The sequence below is a fragment of the Podarcis muralis genome, chromosome 7 (genome assembly GCF_964188315.1).
Source record: "Podarcis muralis chromosome 7, rPodMur119.hap1.1, whole genome shotgun sequence".
Classification (NCBI taxonomy): Eukaryota; Metazoa; Chordata; class Lepidosauria; order Squamata; family Lacertidae; genus Podarcis; species Podarcis muralis.
Window position 1 is genome coordinate 20,862,859 of NC_135661.1, and position 12,610 is coordinate 20,875,468.

At 45.3% G+C, this 12,610-nt stretch overlaps 1 protein-coding gene across 1 annotated transcript in view; it reads right to left on the bottom strand.

Annotated features, from left to right (window-relative positions):
• SCNN1D (sodium channel epithelial 1 subunit delta) overlaps positions 1-12,112 on the bottom strand; it is a 31,457-nt gene extending 19,345 nt beyond the window's left edge. The window contains exon 1 of the mRNA XM_077931355.1: positions 11,783-12,112. The gene's annotated coding sequence lies outside the window, so the exon portion shown is untranslated. The remainder of the gene's footprint in view (positions 1-11,782) is intronic.
• Between the last annotated feature and the right edge of the window lie 498 nt (positions 12,113-12,610).

Sequence of the window (12,610 nt, forward strand, 5' to 3'; positions counted from 1 at the left end):
TGCGCCTGCAGTTGCAAATTGAACGTATAGTGCAGGTAGATAGATGATAGCTTAAGCTGCTAAAACATCTCACATAGATTCAACTGTTACAGACTATCTCTGACTCTGAAGCAGACGGCAGTCTCCGTTTGGACGGTTCATAACTGCCACAACTGCCATAACTGCCACAAAGTGTGTGGCCGTTCCACAGCTCTTGAAATTAACCCTTTACATATGCATTTTGCATTCTGACATCCCTCAGGATCCAACTAAGTTCTAGTTGGAAATGAATGGAGCCACACTTACCTAGTACCTCCGCTGCTTCCAGGGGCAACCTGTGCTTTTAACTCTGAGCACCTTTCTCATTTGCTCTGGAGCTTTTCTTGTGAAAACCCAAATCAACATTTGCCCTGACCAAGTGGGTTTTCGTGGGGAAAGCTCCAGGTCTGGGTGGGTGGGGGAAACCCAACAATGCACCAAGCTTGAAAGCTCAGGCCTGTGCCTGGAAAGAGCGAGGCAAAAGCTAAGTGTGGATAAACCCTTAGTCACGTCCCTCAACTCCAATGAGCCTACTCTGAGTAGTACTGGCATGGATTCAACCCTGACCTTTTTTTCAGCAGCCAGGAATGCGCTGTTTTGTTTTAAATAATGGAAGATTTGTTTTAATATGCCTTTTCTTTAGTACTGTGTACATCAATTAAAGAACTTAATAATATGTACTCAAGATACACCCATTGCAGAAGTGTTGGCTCTGGAGAGGAATCAGGGCCTTGCAAGATGGTGCCCTCTGCTGGTTGCGTCTGAATGGTGTTGAACAGCAGTTTCTTACTCTGCACAGAGAAATGCGGGAAGGTGCCTTATGCTGAGTCAGATCCCTGCTGCATCGAGCTCAGTATTGCCTACACTGGCTGGCAGCAGCTCCCCAAGGGTTCAGACGGGCCTTCTTTCCCAATGCTACTTAGAAATGCTGAGGACCAAACCTGGGACTTTCTGCTTGCAGGGAGGAAGCTAAACCCCTGAGCTGTGACTAAGGGAGAAGGGTGGTAGGAAATTATACCGAGTCAGACCATTGGTCCCTCTAGCTCAGTACTGTCTGCACAGACTGGCAGTGGCTCTCTAAGGTTTCAGAGTGAGAAACTTTTGCAGCCTCTACCAGAGATTGAATCTGGGACCTTCTGCATTCAAGACAGATGTTCTGCGGCTAAGCTACACAAGCCACATCCATGGACTCTGGTCTAAATGTGGGCTTGGAAGAGATGATCCTCGTAGTCCTTTCCAACTCTAAAATTCTACTTCTTTCTTAAAATGCTCTTTCTAGAGTCTGGAGAAGAAGACTAGCTTTCCTTTAGGCAGGAAAGGGTTCTAGTCCCTATGGTTGCAGAGATAACTTTGAGAGAAGCTCAGCTTCTTTCAAAGCTTGCCTGAGTTACCGTATTTTGCTCTCAGAACAATTAAAGCTTTTCCTACTTCACTCATAGCACTAGTACATTAAATGCTCCAGAGTTGAGCACGGCACTCTTTTCTCATTTTCATTTTTAAAACATCACTAATATTAATTGCCGTGCTCTTGGGCTTTGCAAGACTTAATCGAGGTGCAGATGGACCTACAGGATTCCTGTGTCCCATTACTAAGGAGTCAGCTATACCAAGTTGCTTCCATGCAATTAGCAACTGAGAAACAAACTTATTGCTTAATCAAGGGACATTGCAATAGTATAACAAGTGTCACGCCACTCAAAATATGACTGGAAAGCAAACTTACAGCCTGATCCTTTGCAATCTCCGCTATATCATGCAGCAACAATAACAACAACCAGTAATAATAACAAAGGGTCCTATTCATTTGCTATTTAATGCAACACTTTAACAACAGTGTAGACATGAGAGATGGAGGATATAAGAATGGTGCAGTTAGTATTTTAATCCAAACCTAACACATTTATGGGACGCGGGTGGCGCTGTGGGTAAAACCTCAGCGCCTAGGACTTGCCGATCGCATGGTCGGCGGTTCGAATCCCCGCGGTGGGGTGCGCTCCCGTTGCTCGGTCCCAGCGCCTGCCAACCTAGCAGTTCGAAAGCACGTCAAAGTGCAAGTAGATAAATAGGGACCGCTTACCAGCGGGAAGGTAAACGGCGTTCCGTGTGCTGCGCTGGCTCGCCAGATGCAGCTTGTCACGCTGGCCACGTGACCCGGAAGTGTCTGCGGACAGCGCTGGCTCCCGGCCTATAGAGTGAGATGAGCGCACAACCCTAGAGTCTGGCAAGACTGGCCCGTACGGGCAGGGGTACCTTTACCTTTTACCTTTAACACATTCACACTTGAACAATACTTTAAAATGTGCGCCTCTGACTTTGCAATGAGGTTCTCCAACTAAATAAAGCATCTATTATATCTATCTATGTATTTATTTCAGGGGGATTTGGTGCATAAAAATGCATATAGTGATTAAGATGATGTACATAAATGCTTTATCTTATGGGACATGGCTTGTAGTAATGTGTATGGGAAGCAGAAAAGGCTAGAAGAGCAGCTACAGTGTAAGAATTTTGCACAGAAAGGCCAACTTTAAAGATAAATAAATAAATAATCACTGCAGAGCTTTGGAGATTTGAACACAAGACTCAGAGAATGAGAAACTGAAAGAGGGGCTGGCATGGATGAAGGGTAGAAAGGAGAGTGTGGGGGGAAACCACCCTGCTGTAGCAAAGCCAATTCAGACAATGTCATAAAGTACATTTTAAGCTCTCAAAAAATTCACAGTGTTTCAAAACCATACAGCATTTAATGTATAACTTTCCTAGTACACCAGTGATGATCTCTTGGATTCCTCCCTCCATCCTATTAACCATCCATTTCCTGCCTGTTTTATTTCCCATGAATTCAAGAGTTTTGCTGCCAAAGGCATTTCCATTTCTTAGATTATGCTTCTCTCCATTTGGCCCTTGCTTAGACTCCCAGTTGAGCCTGAATTCAAAGGAACAAAGAAATTACTATAAGGCTGTGTGCACAACATACCGTAGATTTAAATCACCTGCCAAAAGAAAATCCTGGGATCTGTAGTTCATTAAGGGTGCTGGAAATCATAACCCCATGTGGGGAAACTACAGTCCTCACGATTCTTTATGGGGGTGTTGAATGTGTTGAATGTGTTTTACATGTATAATGTGTACACAGCCTAAGTGATGCAAGCTTCCAAGTCACACAGATGTCTACGTCAGGGAAAACCCCAATGCTTCACTCTTCTCTGTGGCAATAACATGCAAAGTTCACCGGTCATGCTAGCATGTTTAGTTGTGGCGGGATAGGCCGTTGCTCAATCGGCATAGCATCCCACATGCCGCATCACCAAAATCACTGTGAATCAAGCCTGGAATCTCCTTTCCATATCCAGTCATCGCAGGTTATGATGAAATCAGCAAAAAGTGCTTCGGCAAATAGGTGTGTGTTCTCCTGATACAACACACGCCCTGCGGCTGTCCTTATCTACCAGGGATGGTTCCAATTTTCTGGAAATGTAAAGTTGGAAAGGGGTCTTAATGCCTCAGATCTAGCCCAGTGCAAGGAATCTAGAGCTGGAATATTCCCAACAGGAAGCAGACCAGCCTCAGAGAAGGCAGTGGCACAGCCAGGGACAGACTTTGGGCCATATGTCGGGGTCCTCACATGAGTAGGAAGTTCCCCTGGACACAGCAAGGCTGGATGATCACATTTTGCAGTGAAATAATGCACACGGCTATCTAAAGAGGACTCCTTTGTGCAGGTAACAGAATTCCTCTGACTGCAGTCCCCACTTCCAAGATTTAAAGCCCTGAGTTGATTCACCTTGAAACCAGCACACATGGATCTCAATGTGTGTGCATGGGTTTCAGTAAGGACTGGATTTAGGTTTAATGAGGCCCTAAGCCATGCCTAGGCAAACTCAGGCCCCCAGATGTTTGGGACTACAATTCCCATCATCCCTGGCCACTGGTCCTGTTAGCTAGGGATGATGGGAATTGTAGTCCCAAACATCTGGTGGGCCGGAATTTGCCTATGCCTGCCCTAAACTATTGAAGGTAATGGGGCCCTTTATATGTTCAGCTGTCATTTGTCAACAATGAATTGTCGCTGTTTTTGTGTGTTGAATATACGCTATATGGTAATTTATGGACCTAGTAGGTATCTAAAGCCATTTGCACATAACAAAATATGTATTTTATCAAAGTAATTGTTGAACTGAAATACAGTTAAGAAGCATATTAATAGTGAAATACAATTAAGAAGAAGTATATTAATAGTGAAATAATTATTAAGCTCTAACTTATATTTTGGAAATGTACATCCAGGGTTTTTTTCCCCTTTAGATTTTTTTTTTGGGGGCGGGCCCAAGAGAGTGGGGCCCTAAAAGCTATAGCTTGTTTAGCTTATACGTAAATCCAGCACTGGTCTCCGTGCATGCGCATAGATCTCAACCCGGTCCTAAACCCCAAAGCTAAGGGCCAACTCGCCTTTCTGCTGCCTTCAGCCACAAAGCAGAGCTCTGGTGAACCTCCGCCATGGCAGAAGCGGTGTGAAGGTGTGAAGTCAGAGCTGGTGGATTCTGGGCAGTTCTCCCATTGGTGGAGACAGATTCAAAAACCCCCATCATCCTCTGGGCCCTCAGCTGCACCAGCCTGAAGCTGGCGCAGCAATAGAAAGAAAGAAAGTAAAAAAAACCAAACCCACCACCACTTTCCATTCTGGTTGGCAAACGCCAGCAGGGCTTCATAAGTGAATCTTCCACTCTGCACCTCCCTGGTGTCTTATTGGAAGTTGCTCTCAAAGTTCCCGGAGTTACTAGCCCACATTTTTCACTAGCCAGTTTGGTTAACAATTGTCATCTTTTTATTGCTCGTATCTTCCTCTTCTGCAAAAATGTACCCAGGAGAGCCTGCATGGCAGAATCGTAAAACCATCCAATATAACCGTGGGAGTGCAAGGACGCCCAATGAACGGACCGATTTTCCCGAAACTGTAACAAAAGCCTTATAACCAATATGTTCTAATTGAAACAAGAGCCGAAACATGCCGAAACAGGCCGCAATAAAACCCGGCATCGCACGTTTCTGGCGAGCAAAACAAACCTCGTTGAATTTAATGTGCGGTTAGAAACCTGCACTAAGAACATAAGGAGATCCTGGCAGGATCAGGCCAATGGCCCCTCTACTCCAGCATCCTGCTCTCTCAGTGGTCAACCAGGTGCCACCTTTGATAGCCTTCTCCTCCATGAATTTGTCTCATCCTCGTTTAAAGCTATTGAAGTTGGTCGCCATTACCGTACATCATTACTGCCTCCTGTGGCAGTGAGTCCCATGGTTTAACTATGTGCATGGATGCACTCAGAAGTCATTATCTGAAAAGTGGTGTGTGTTTGTGTGGCTGAATCACCACCAATCTGCTACAAGCCTATCTCCTAGAGCAGTGCTTTCAATCTTGGGTATTCTTTGGCCCAAGGTCTGCATTTCCTTCTGGGCAACCTTCCAAGGCCACATGCCAGTGGTGGGCTTGGGTTGAGATCCCTCCATTGCAGGGGGTTGGACTAGATGCCCCTCGGGGTCCCTTCCGACTCTACAATTCGATGATTCAGCTGCCCTTTGGAATCTATACTTCTCCCAGTTTTGCAGGGCAGTTCTCCAGGTAGTTGCTGTGCACAAAAACGCATATACTGGGGTCAAGTGTACGTACAAATAGATATACAGTTATACCTTGGGTTACAGACGCTTCAGGTTACAGACTCCGCTAACCCAGAAATAATACCTCGGGTTAAGAACTTTGCTTCAGGATGAGAACAGAAATTGCACAGTGGCAGTGCAGCGGCAGCGGAGGCCCCATTAGCTAAAGTGGTGCCTCAGGTTAAGAACAGTTTCAGGTTAAGAACGGACCTCCAGAACGAATTAAGTTCTTAACCCGAGGTACCACTGTATTGGTGAAAACAATGTACAAAAGTGCAATGGGGGGGGTAACTGCTTTGCAGACGTGTGTGTACGTTTGGTGATATTGCCTACCGAAAACGGGACAGGGGGAGAAATTCACACTAAGAGGCTGGTGAATTTTCATGAGGTATTCGCAATTCGCAGGAATTGTGGAGAATGAAATTGAAGGTTGAGGGGAAAAGAGACATGGAAAGAATTGTAGAACAGAATTGTGGGGTTGGAAGGAACTCTGTCTAGTCCAACACCCTGCAATGCAGGAATCAAAGAGAAAATGAAATGGACAGATTCACCAATCCTTCAGATGAATTCAATAATTTCCTACCTCATCTGCACTCAATGGCATGAAGAAGACTTTGTGGCAGATGTCAGTGGCCTTTCTCAGCAAGAGGAGGTGGAGAGGAACCCATTCCAACAAGGTTGTCTCACTACATTAACAATACAGGCCTAACTACATCTGCTCAGAAGCAGGTCCTGTTGAATTCCAGAGGACTTACACTCAGGCTGGAATGCAGACAAATCTATGGGTTTTCCTCACTCTTAAATTCAGTTCCCCTTATATCTGCACATGTTCATGATTTTTTTTTTTAATTGTATGCATTTTCTCCCTTTCCCCCTTAAGGTATCCCTTTCTGAACACAATTTTACTTGTATGCACTCCCCCCCCCCCCCAAGCAATTCAGCTCCATCTTTGTGATTTTCTCTGACATACGCATTTCTTTCCTTTCCTTGCCTTTGGTTTTTTCCCATGCATTCTTTGGTATGGGGAGGGCATTGTAAAAACTGAGATGGGTTAATAGCCGTGCTTTGGTTTGCTGATTAGTTTGGGGAATGCAGATGTGGTAGCTTTGCATTAAAATGTGACTTGAACACACCTTTCTTCCCCTGATTTTCATCCCCAGCTAAGTGGGGTTGGGATTGCAGCCTAAGGGATCTAATAGAGCCTTCACCCCCTATAGTTAGACCATTAAATCCAGAGTAGAAAATTCCCTTTGCCACTTATCTTCTAAAGCATTTGGTGCCAAGAGGACAGGTTCTCTCAAGCAAAGGATTTGTTGTTTGATGCAAAGGTACCAGATTCTGTTCTTTGCAAGCTGTGGGAAGGGGGTTGCTATAAATCCAGGTGGATTCAAAGACACTACATTTTTTGCAGAAAATATTGCATGAATTCAGCCTGAGTACCTGGGCAGCAAGGTGTTCTCAGAATCAAATCCTACTGAGCTCAATCCAATTCACTCCTAGGGAAGCGTTTCTAGGACTGCCAAATCTTTCCATGTGACTTTGATTTATGTGAAGTTACCGTACATTTGCAAAGGATGAGCAAAGGATGAGTGAAGGAAACCCAGAGGAATTCAGCTTGCAAACGTACGCATTATGCCATCGTTGTTTGGAATAGGAAGACGTGTGCAGAGGCACAGTAAGCGTGTTTACTCAGAAGTGAGTCTCACTCAGTGCAATGGCACTTGCTCCCTGGTGAAGTGCTGAGAATCTCTGCTTTAATTACCTCCCCTTGCAGATTCCCTAACATCTTGCTCAGCAAAACTTTTCTGGATGATCAACTGCATAGCAGCTACGTGCAGAGAGAGAGAGAGAGAGAGATTGAGAGATCAGAGGATGCAATTAGCAAGGACGAAAACAGAAATGTCAGCTGCGGCAAGGAAAACCATCCAATGAGCCATTTTGTGAGCAAGTGGCTAGTCCTCATGAGGCAGAAGGGAACACTCTGCTACAGAAACATATGCTCTTGTATAAAGAAAATTCTTCTTCTCCTTCTTTGCAAACAGTGGCACCGGTCCGTAGGACAAGACTTTGGGGTAGAGGTCTGGGGCCCCAGGCCAGCAGAATGAGCAGGGTTCTCAGAGCAGCAGGGTGTGGCTTATTCCATGTTGATGCTAAGTGAAATAATCCCCATGTCTACAGTCCAAAATCAACTAACTGCTTCACTGTTTGCAAACCCTTCTTTGTGCATACTCAAATCTCTCTCTCTCTTTCTGGAACATATGTGCCCATCCATGGATAAGGATGGAGGAGAACTCAAGTTTGCACTTCCCAAAGCAGCACACACACTGAACTACAGATATCCTTTGAAAAGTGCACTTCTCTGAGTTCTGCAACATTTTCCCCAAGGATTTTTTAAAAATGGAAAGTATTAGAGGAAAGCCTGCCTAAAAATCCACTTATTAGTAAAAATGACATACAAAAATGCACTTTATGAGGGGAGACCAGTTTGCAAAAATGTGCATATTAGGCAAAATTGCATACAGAGACAAGTACACAGTAAAATGCTGATCAGTGCTGCAGTCAAGGTTAGTTCTGCTCAAAGCAGAACCATCAAAATTAATGACCATGACCAACTTAGGTTCATTAATTTCTACTCTAAGTAGAACTTAGTTGGATTTATGTGTGTGTGTGTGTGTGTGTGTGCATGCACACGCAAACTGAGGCAGAAATGTAACCAGCTGACTGGAGAAACGAGAAATGAATTAAGAGATCTAGCCACCCCTGTTGACAGATGTATCAATCTACTTTGAGGCATTGCACATCCCAACCGATCGCCTTATATGCACACCAGTAATACTAATCCCTAACAATTGTATCAATATTTAGCAGCAGCGCCTTGCCTTTCCAGTGTCCCACACCATTGCCTCAAGCACCAGTAGGTAAGCCTCGTAAAAATCCCATTATTGTTATCTCTACATTGCAACAGTGGGTGGGTGGGGACTTGTAGCACAAGGATGGTGGTTTGCCTGGGGGCAGCAGGCAGATGACCAGGAACTTGGGAGCAACTGCAGCTCAGTGCTAAAGCACATGGAGATGGTCCGAAGTTCAGGTAACAAAAGCCTCTCTTAGCTCAAGAACCCCAGGGAGTCACTCCTGGTCACAGCAGATAATCTAAGGCTACATAGACAAAGTTTGTTCCTGCATTGCAAGGGGTTTGCCTTTCCAATTCTACTATGATTCTATGATACTAAGTCTGAACTGGTACAAGCCAGCTTCCTTACTTCCCAACACTGAATGCCAGTGTGGTGTAGTGTTAGAGTGGTAGACTAGGACCTGAAGGAACGTATACCTGAAGGAGCGTCTCCACCCCCATCATTCTACCTGGACACTGAGGTCCAGTGCCGAGGGCCTTCTGGCGGTTCCCTCACTGCGAGAAGCCAAGTTACAGGGAACCAGAAAGAGGGCCTTCTCGGTAGTGGCACCCGCCCTGTGGAACGCCCTCCCACCAGATGTCAAAGAGAAAAATAACTACCAAACTCATTGCCAAACTTAAAACCATGGAGAGACCTGGTCTGAACAAAGACATTGGATTCTTATCTCATTATACATGACAAAGCCATTTTTCACCCTCTCACCCCTTGCTTTTTCCTGTAAGACCTATTGCAGTCGTTAAGAGTCGTCAACAGGCTCATCACAGCTATCTGCCAATCACCCATTCCCACCACCCTTCTGAGTAATACCCCTCCCCACCTTCTCACTATATAGAAGGATCTGGCAACTTCTGTTTCAGTGTATCTGAAGAAGTGTGCATGCACACGAAAGCTCATACCAAGAACTAACTTAGTTGGTCTTTAAGGTGCTACTGGAAGGATTTTTTTTTGTTTTGACTATGGCAGACCAACACGGCTACCTATCTGTTACCAAACTTTTGGAAGACATCTGAAGGCAGCCCTGTTTAGGGAAACTTTTAATGTTTAACAGACTACTGTATTTTAATACTTTGTTGAAAGCCGCCCAGAGTGGCTGGGGAAACCCAGCCAGATGGGCAGGGTATAAATAATAAATTATTATTATTATTATTATTATTATTATTATTATTATTATTATTACTACTACTCCAGTTCCCCACTCAGCCACGAAGCTCACTGGATGTGACCTCAGGCCAGTCGCTGCCTCTCAGCCTGACTTGTATCACAGGGCTGTTGTGGTGGAGATTTAGTGAGGAAAAGGAGACCCCTTTATGCCACCTTGAGCTCCTTGGAAAAGGAGGTGGGGGTACAAATGCAATAAATAAATAAAATGAGTCAATTGGTTCAGCCATCATGATACGCAATTGGTTCAGCCATCATGATACGCAATCTGCCCACCGGTCCAGCCAAAGTCAGCGTGCAGTCCCTCTGCTGGGATAAACACCCCAGTTTCTGTGACTTGGGATCTAGAGAGTGATGGGCCCATCTCCTTTCCGGCTCCCACCTTCAAGCATTAGGGATATTTTGCAAGAAGCTGCGACTCTGGTGTTGAATGCAGAACACCCCAACTTCAAAGGTTCTCATGGAGCTGAGCTGTGGAAGCAGATCTCTCTCTCTCTCTCTCTCTCTCTCTCTCTCTCTCTCTCTCTCTCTCTCTCAGAACTGCTGTTGGTTTCAGTTGACAACACTGAGCATCACAACTATGTTTGAAGGCAACTACAGCTTTCATATTAAAGGACAAGTGAGGTCCAAGTGTCTATTTCTCATCTCTGGGCCAGCAATACATCTGACAGTGCAATCCTATGCACTGAGTTGGGGCTTACACCTGGGTAGGAGAGCATAGGATGGCAGCCCAGAAGCTATTAGCTTCCCACTTCCAAAAGCTAGTCGTTACCACTATTTGCTCACTTTGTGAAAATCCAACATTTTAAGCTATAAAAAGGAGGACAGCTCAGTCAGCATCTCATCCAGGTACAGGTGAGCTCCAAAACAACTAACTAAAGCCAACAGCTGACAGTCACCAGAAGCGAATGACTGATTCACCTCTAGTCATTTGCCCTCTTTGATACCCACTCTATCCCATTTTCATTTCATTTCACTTTTAACTGGGATACCGCCTTCACATATTGCTATATACGCAAGGCAGTTTACATGCCGTAGAAACAACAAAGTATACAGCAAAGGCTGCACATCCATTAAAACATTCCGATCCAACAAAAGTATGTCACAATAAAAGTCATTTAAAATAAGTGGCTTATGCCAAATAAAGTAATATTCAGGAATCCATTTCAAATAGAATATCACACAATAAAATTAACTCTCAAAATATCAGCTGATAATAATTAAGCAGATATTCGCTCTCAACAACGACAGCAAATCATTACTAGACTATAACCAACAACAACAACAAAAAAATAAGACCATAGGTAGAAGACTAAAGGCAGTGTAAAAAGATCATCAAAGTCACATAGCTTATAATTTTTTAGAAAAATGCACCATCGCAACTGGCCCCTTTCTGCATATGTAAAAAAAATGGGTCTCCTCTGTGTACAGATTCCTGGAAATTGCTTGAGCCTCCCATGGGGCCAAAATAGATGGAACATGGAAATCACAGCAGAGTGTTTGTGATCCTTTGGCTCATTTTCCACGGTACACCTGTGGTAGAACACGGCAGCAGGCAGGACCAGTGGTGGGTAGAAGAATCACAATTCCAAATTCTTTCCCTGGATCAAAGGAATTGTCCATGAATTGGAAAAACCAGCACCGCAGGAGAAAGGGCTGGTTGGGAGAAACTTGAGGCACTAGTTCTCTTTGCACAAGGACTTTTCCCCCTTTTTTGCGTGCATGTTTTAAAAATAAGGGGGGGGGGGTGACATTGAAAAGGAGTTCAGGCACCACCTGAAGTGTTACAGTCCTTTCTACCACCTCATTGTCCACCCCTCCGCTTGCATGCTGTAGATGCTCACCAAACTGTACTCAACTGTAGAAACCCGTCCAGCAAAACACACAGAGACAGTCAAATGTAATCATAAGAAGCCGAGTTACACTACCATTAGCCTACTTGCTCTAAATATAGCAATTATGAGCTGGTTTCAGGCACTAATGCCAGGGCAGAGCCACACACAAGGCACACACATTAGCAGCCGCAAGAAAGCGATCGGTACCTTGGTTGCCCCCGCTCTTCTCTTGGATTGGGAGCCGGGTGGAGCGGCGTGGAGCGCAGCGCGGAGGAGCTGGTAAAATGTGAAGGCAGGATCCTGAGAGTTTTCTTTTATACCCACAGATAAGAGCGCCTGGGAGCTGTCCAGCCTTGTTATGCAGATTGAGAGGTTGAGTCACGGCTCGAAAGGGCTGGAGCTTCTTGGAGAGACGCAGCCGGCTGGGAAGAAGACCAGACCAGACCAGCCAGTCGGAGGACGCGGAGAAGCTTGCTCAACTTGGGAAGCTCTTGGATTCATGCGGAATCTCGCGCAAAGGCGTCCGTTTGTCGGCTGCGATAGAGGGAGGAGGAAACGAGGAAATAATTCCAAATTCTGAGGAAACCTCCTTGCAATGTCTTCATCGTCCTCATCTTTCGGGTGATTCGGCCACTTCTCCTGCTGCCCTCAAAGATGCCGGGTGACCTCCCTGCCTCGGAAAATTTCCTCCTGTATTCTCAGGAATACAGGGACACAGGAAGTTGCCTTACAGTCAGCACGTGTTGTGTACCATTGGCTCGTCTGGCTCAGTCTTGTCGACACTGATCGGCAGCAGTTATCCTGGATAGCTCAGTTGGTTAGAGCACGATGCTGATAATGCCAAGGTTGCAGGTTCGATCCCTGTATGGGGCATCTGCATATATTCCTGCATTGCAGGGGACTGGACCAGATGATCCTCAGGGTCCCTTCCAACTCTACAATTCTGCGATCTGTGATCCAGGGTCCGGAGAAGGGGTGTTTCCTGGTCCTATGAGGAGATGCTGATGATTGAACCTGCAACCTTCTGCATGGCCA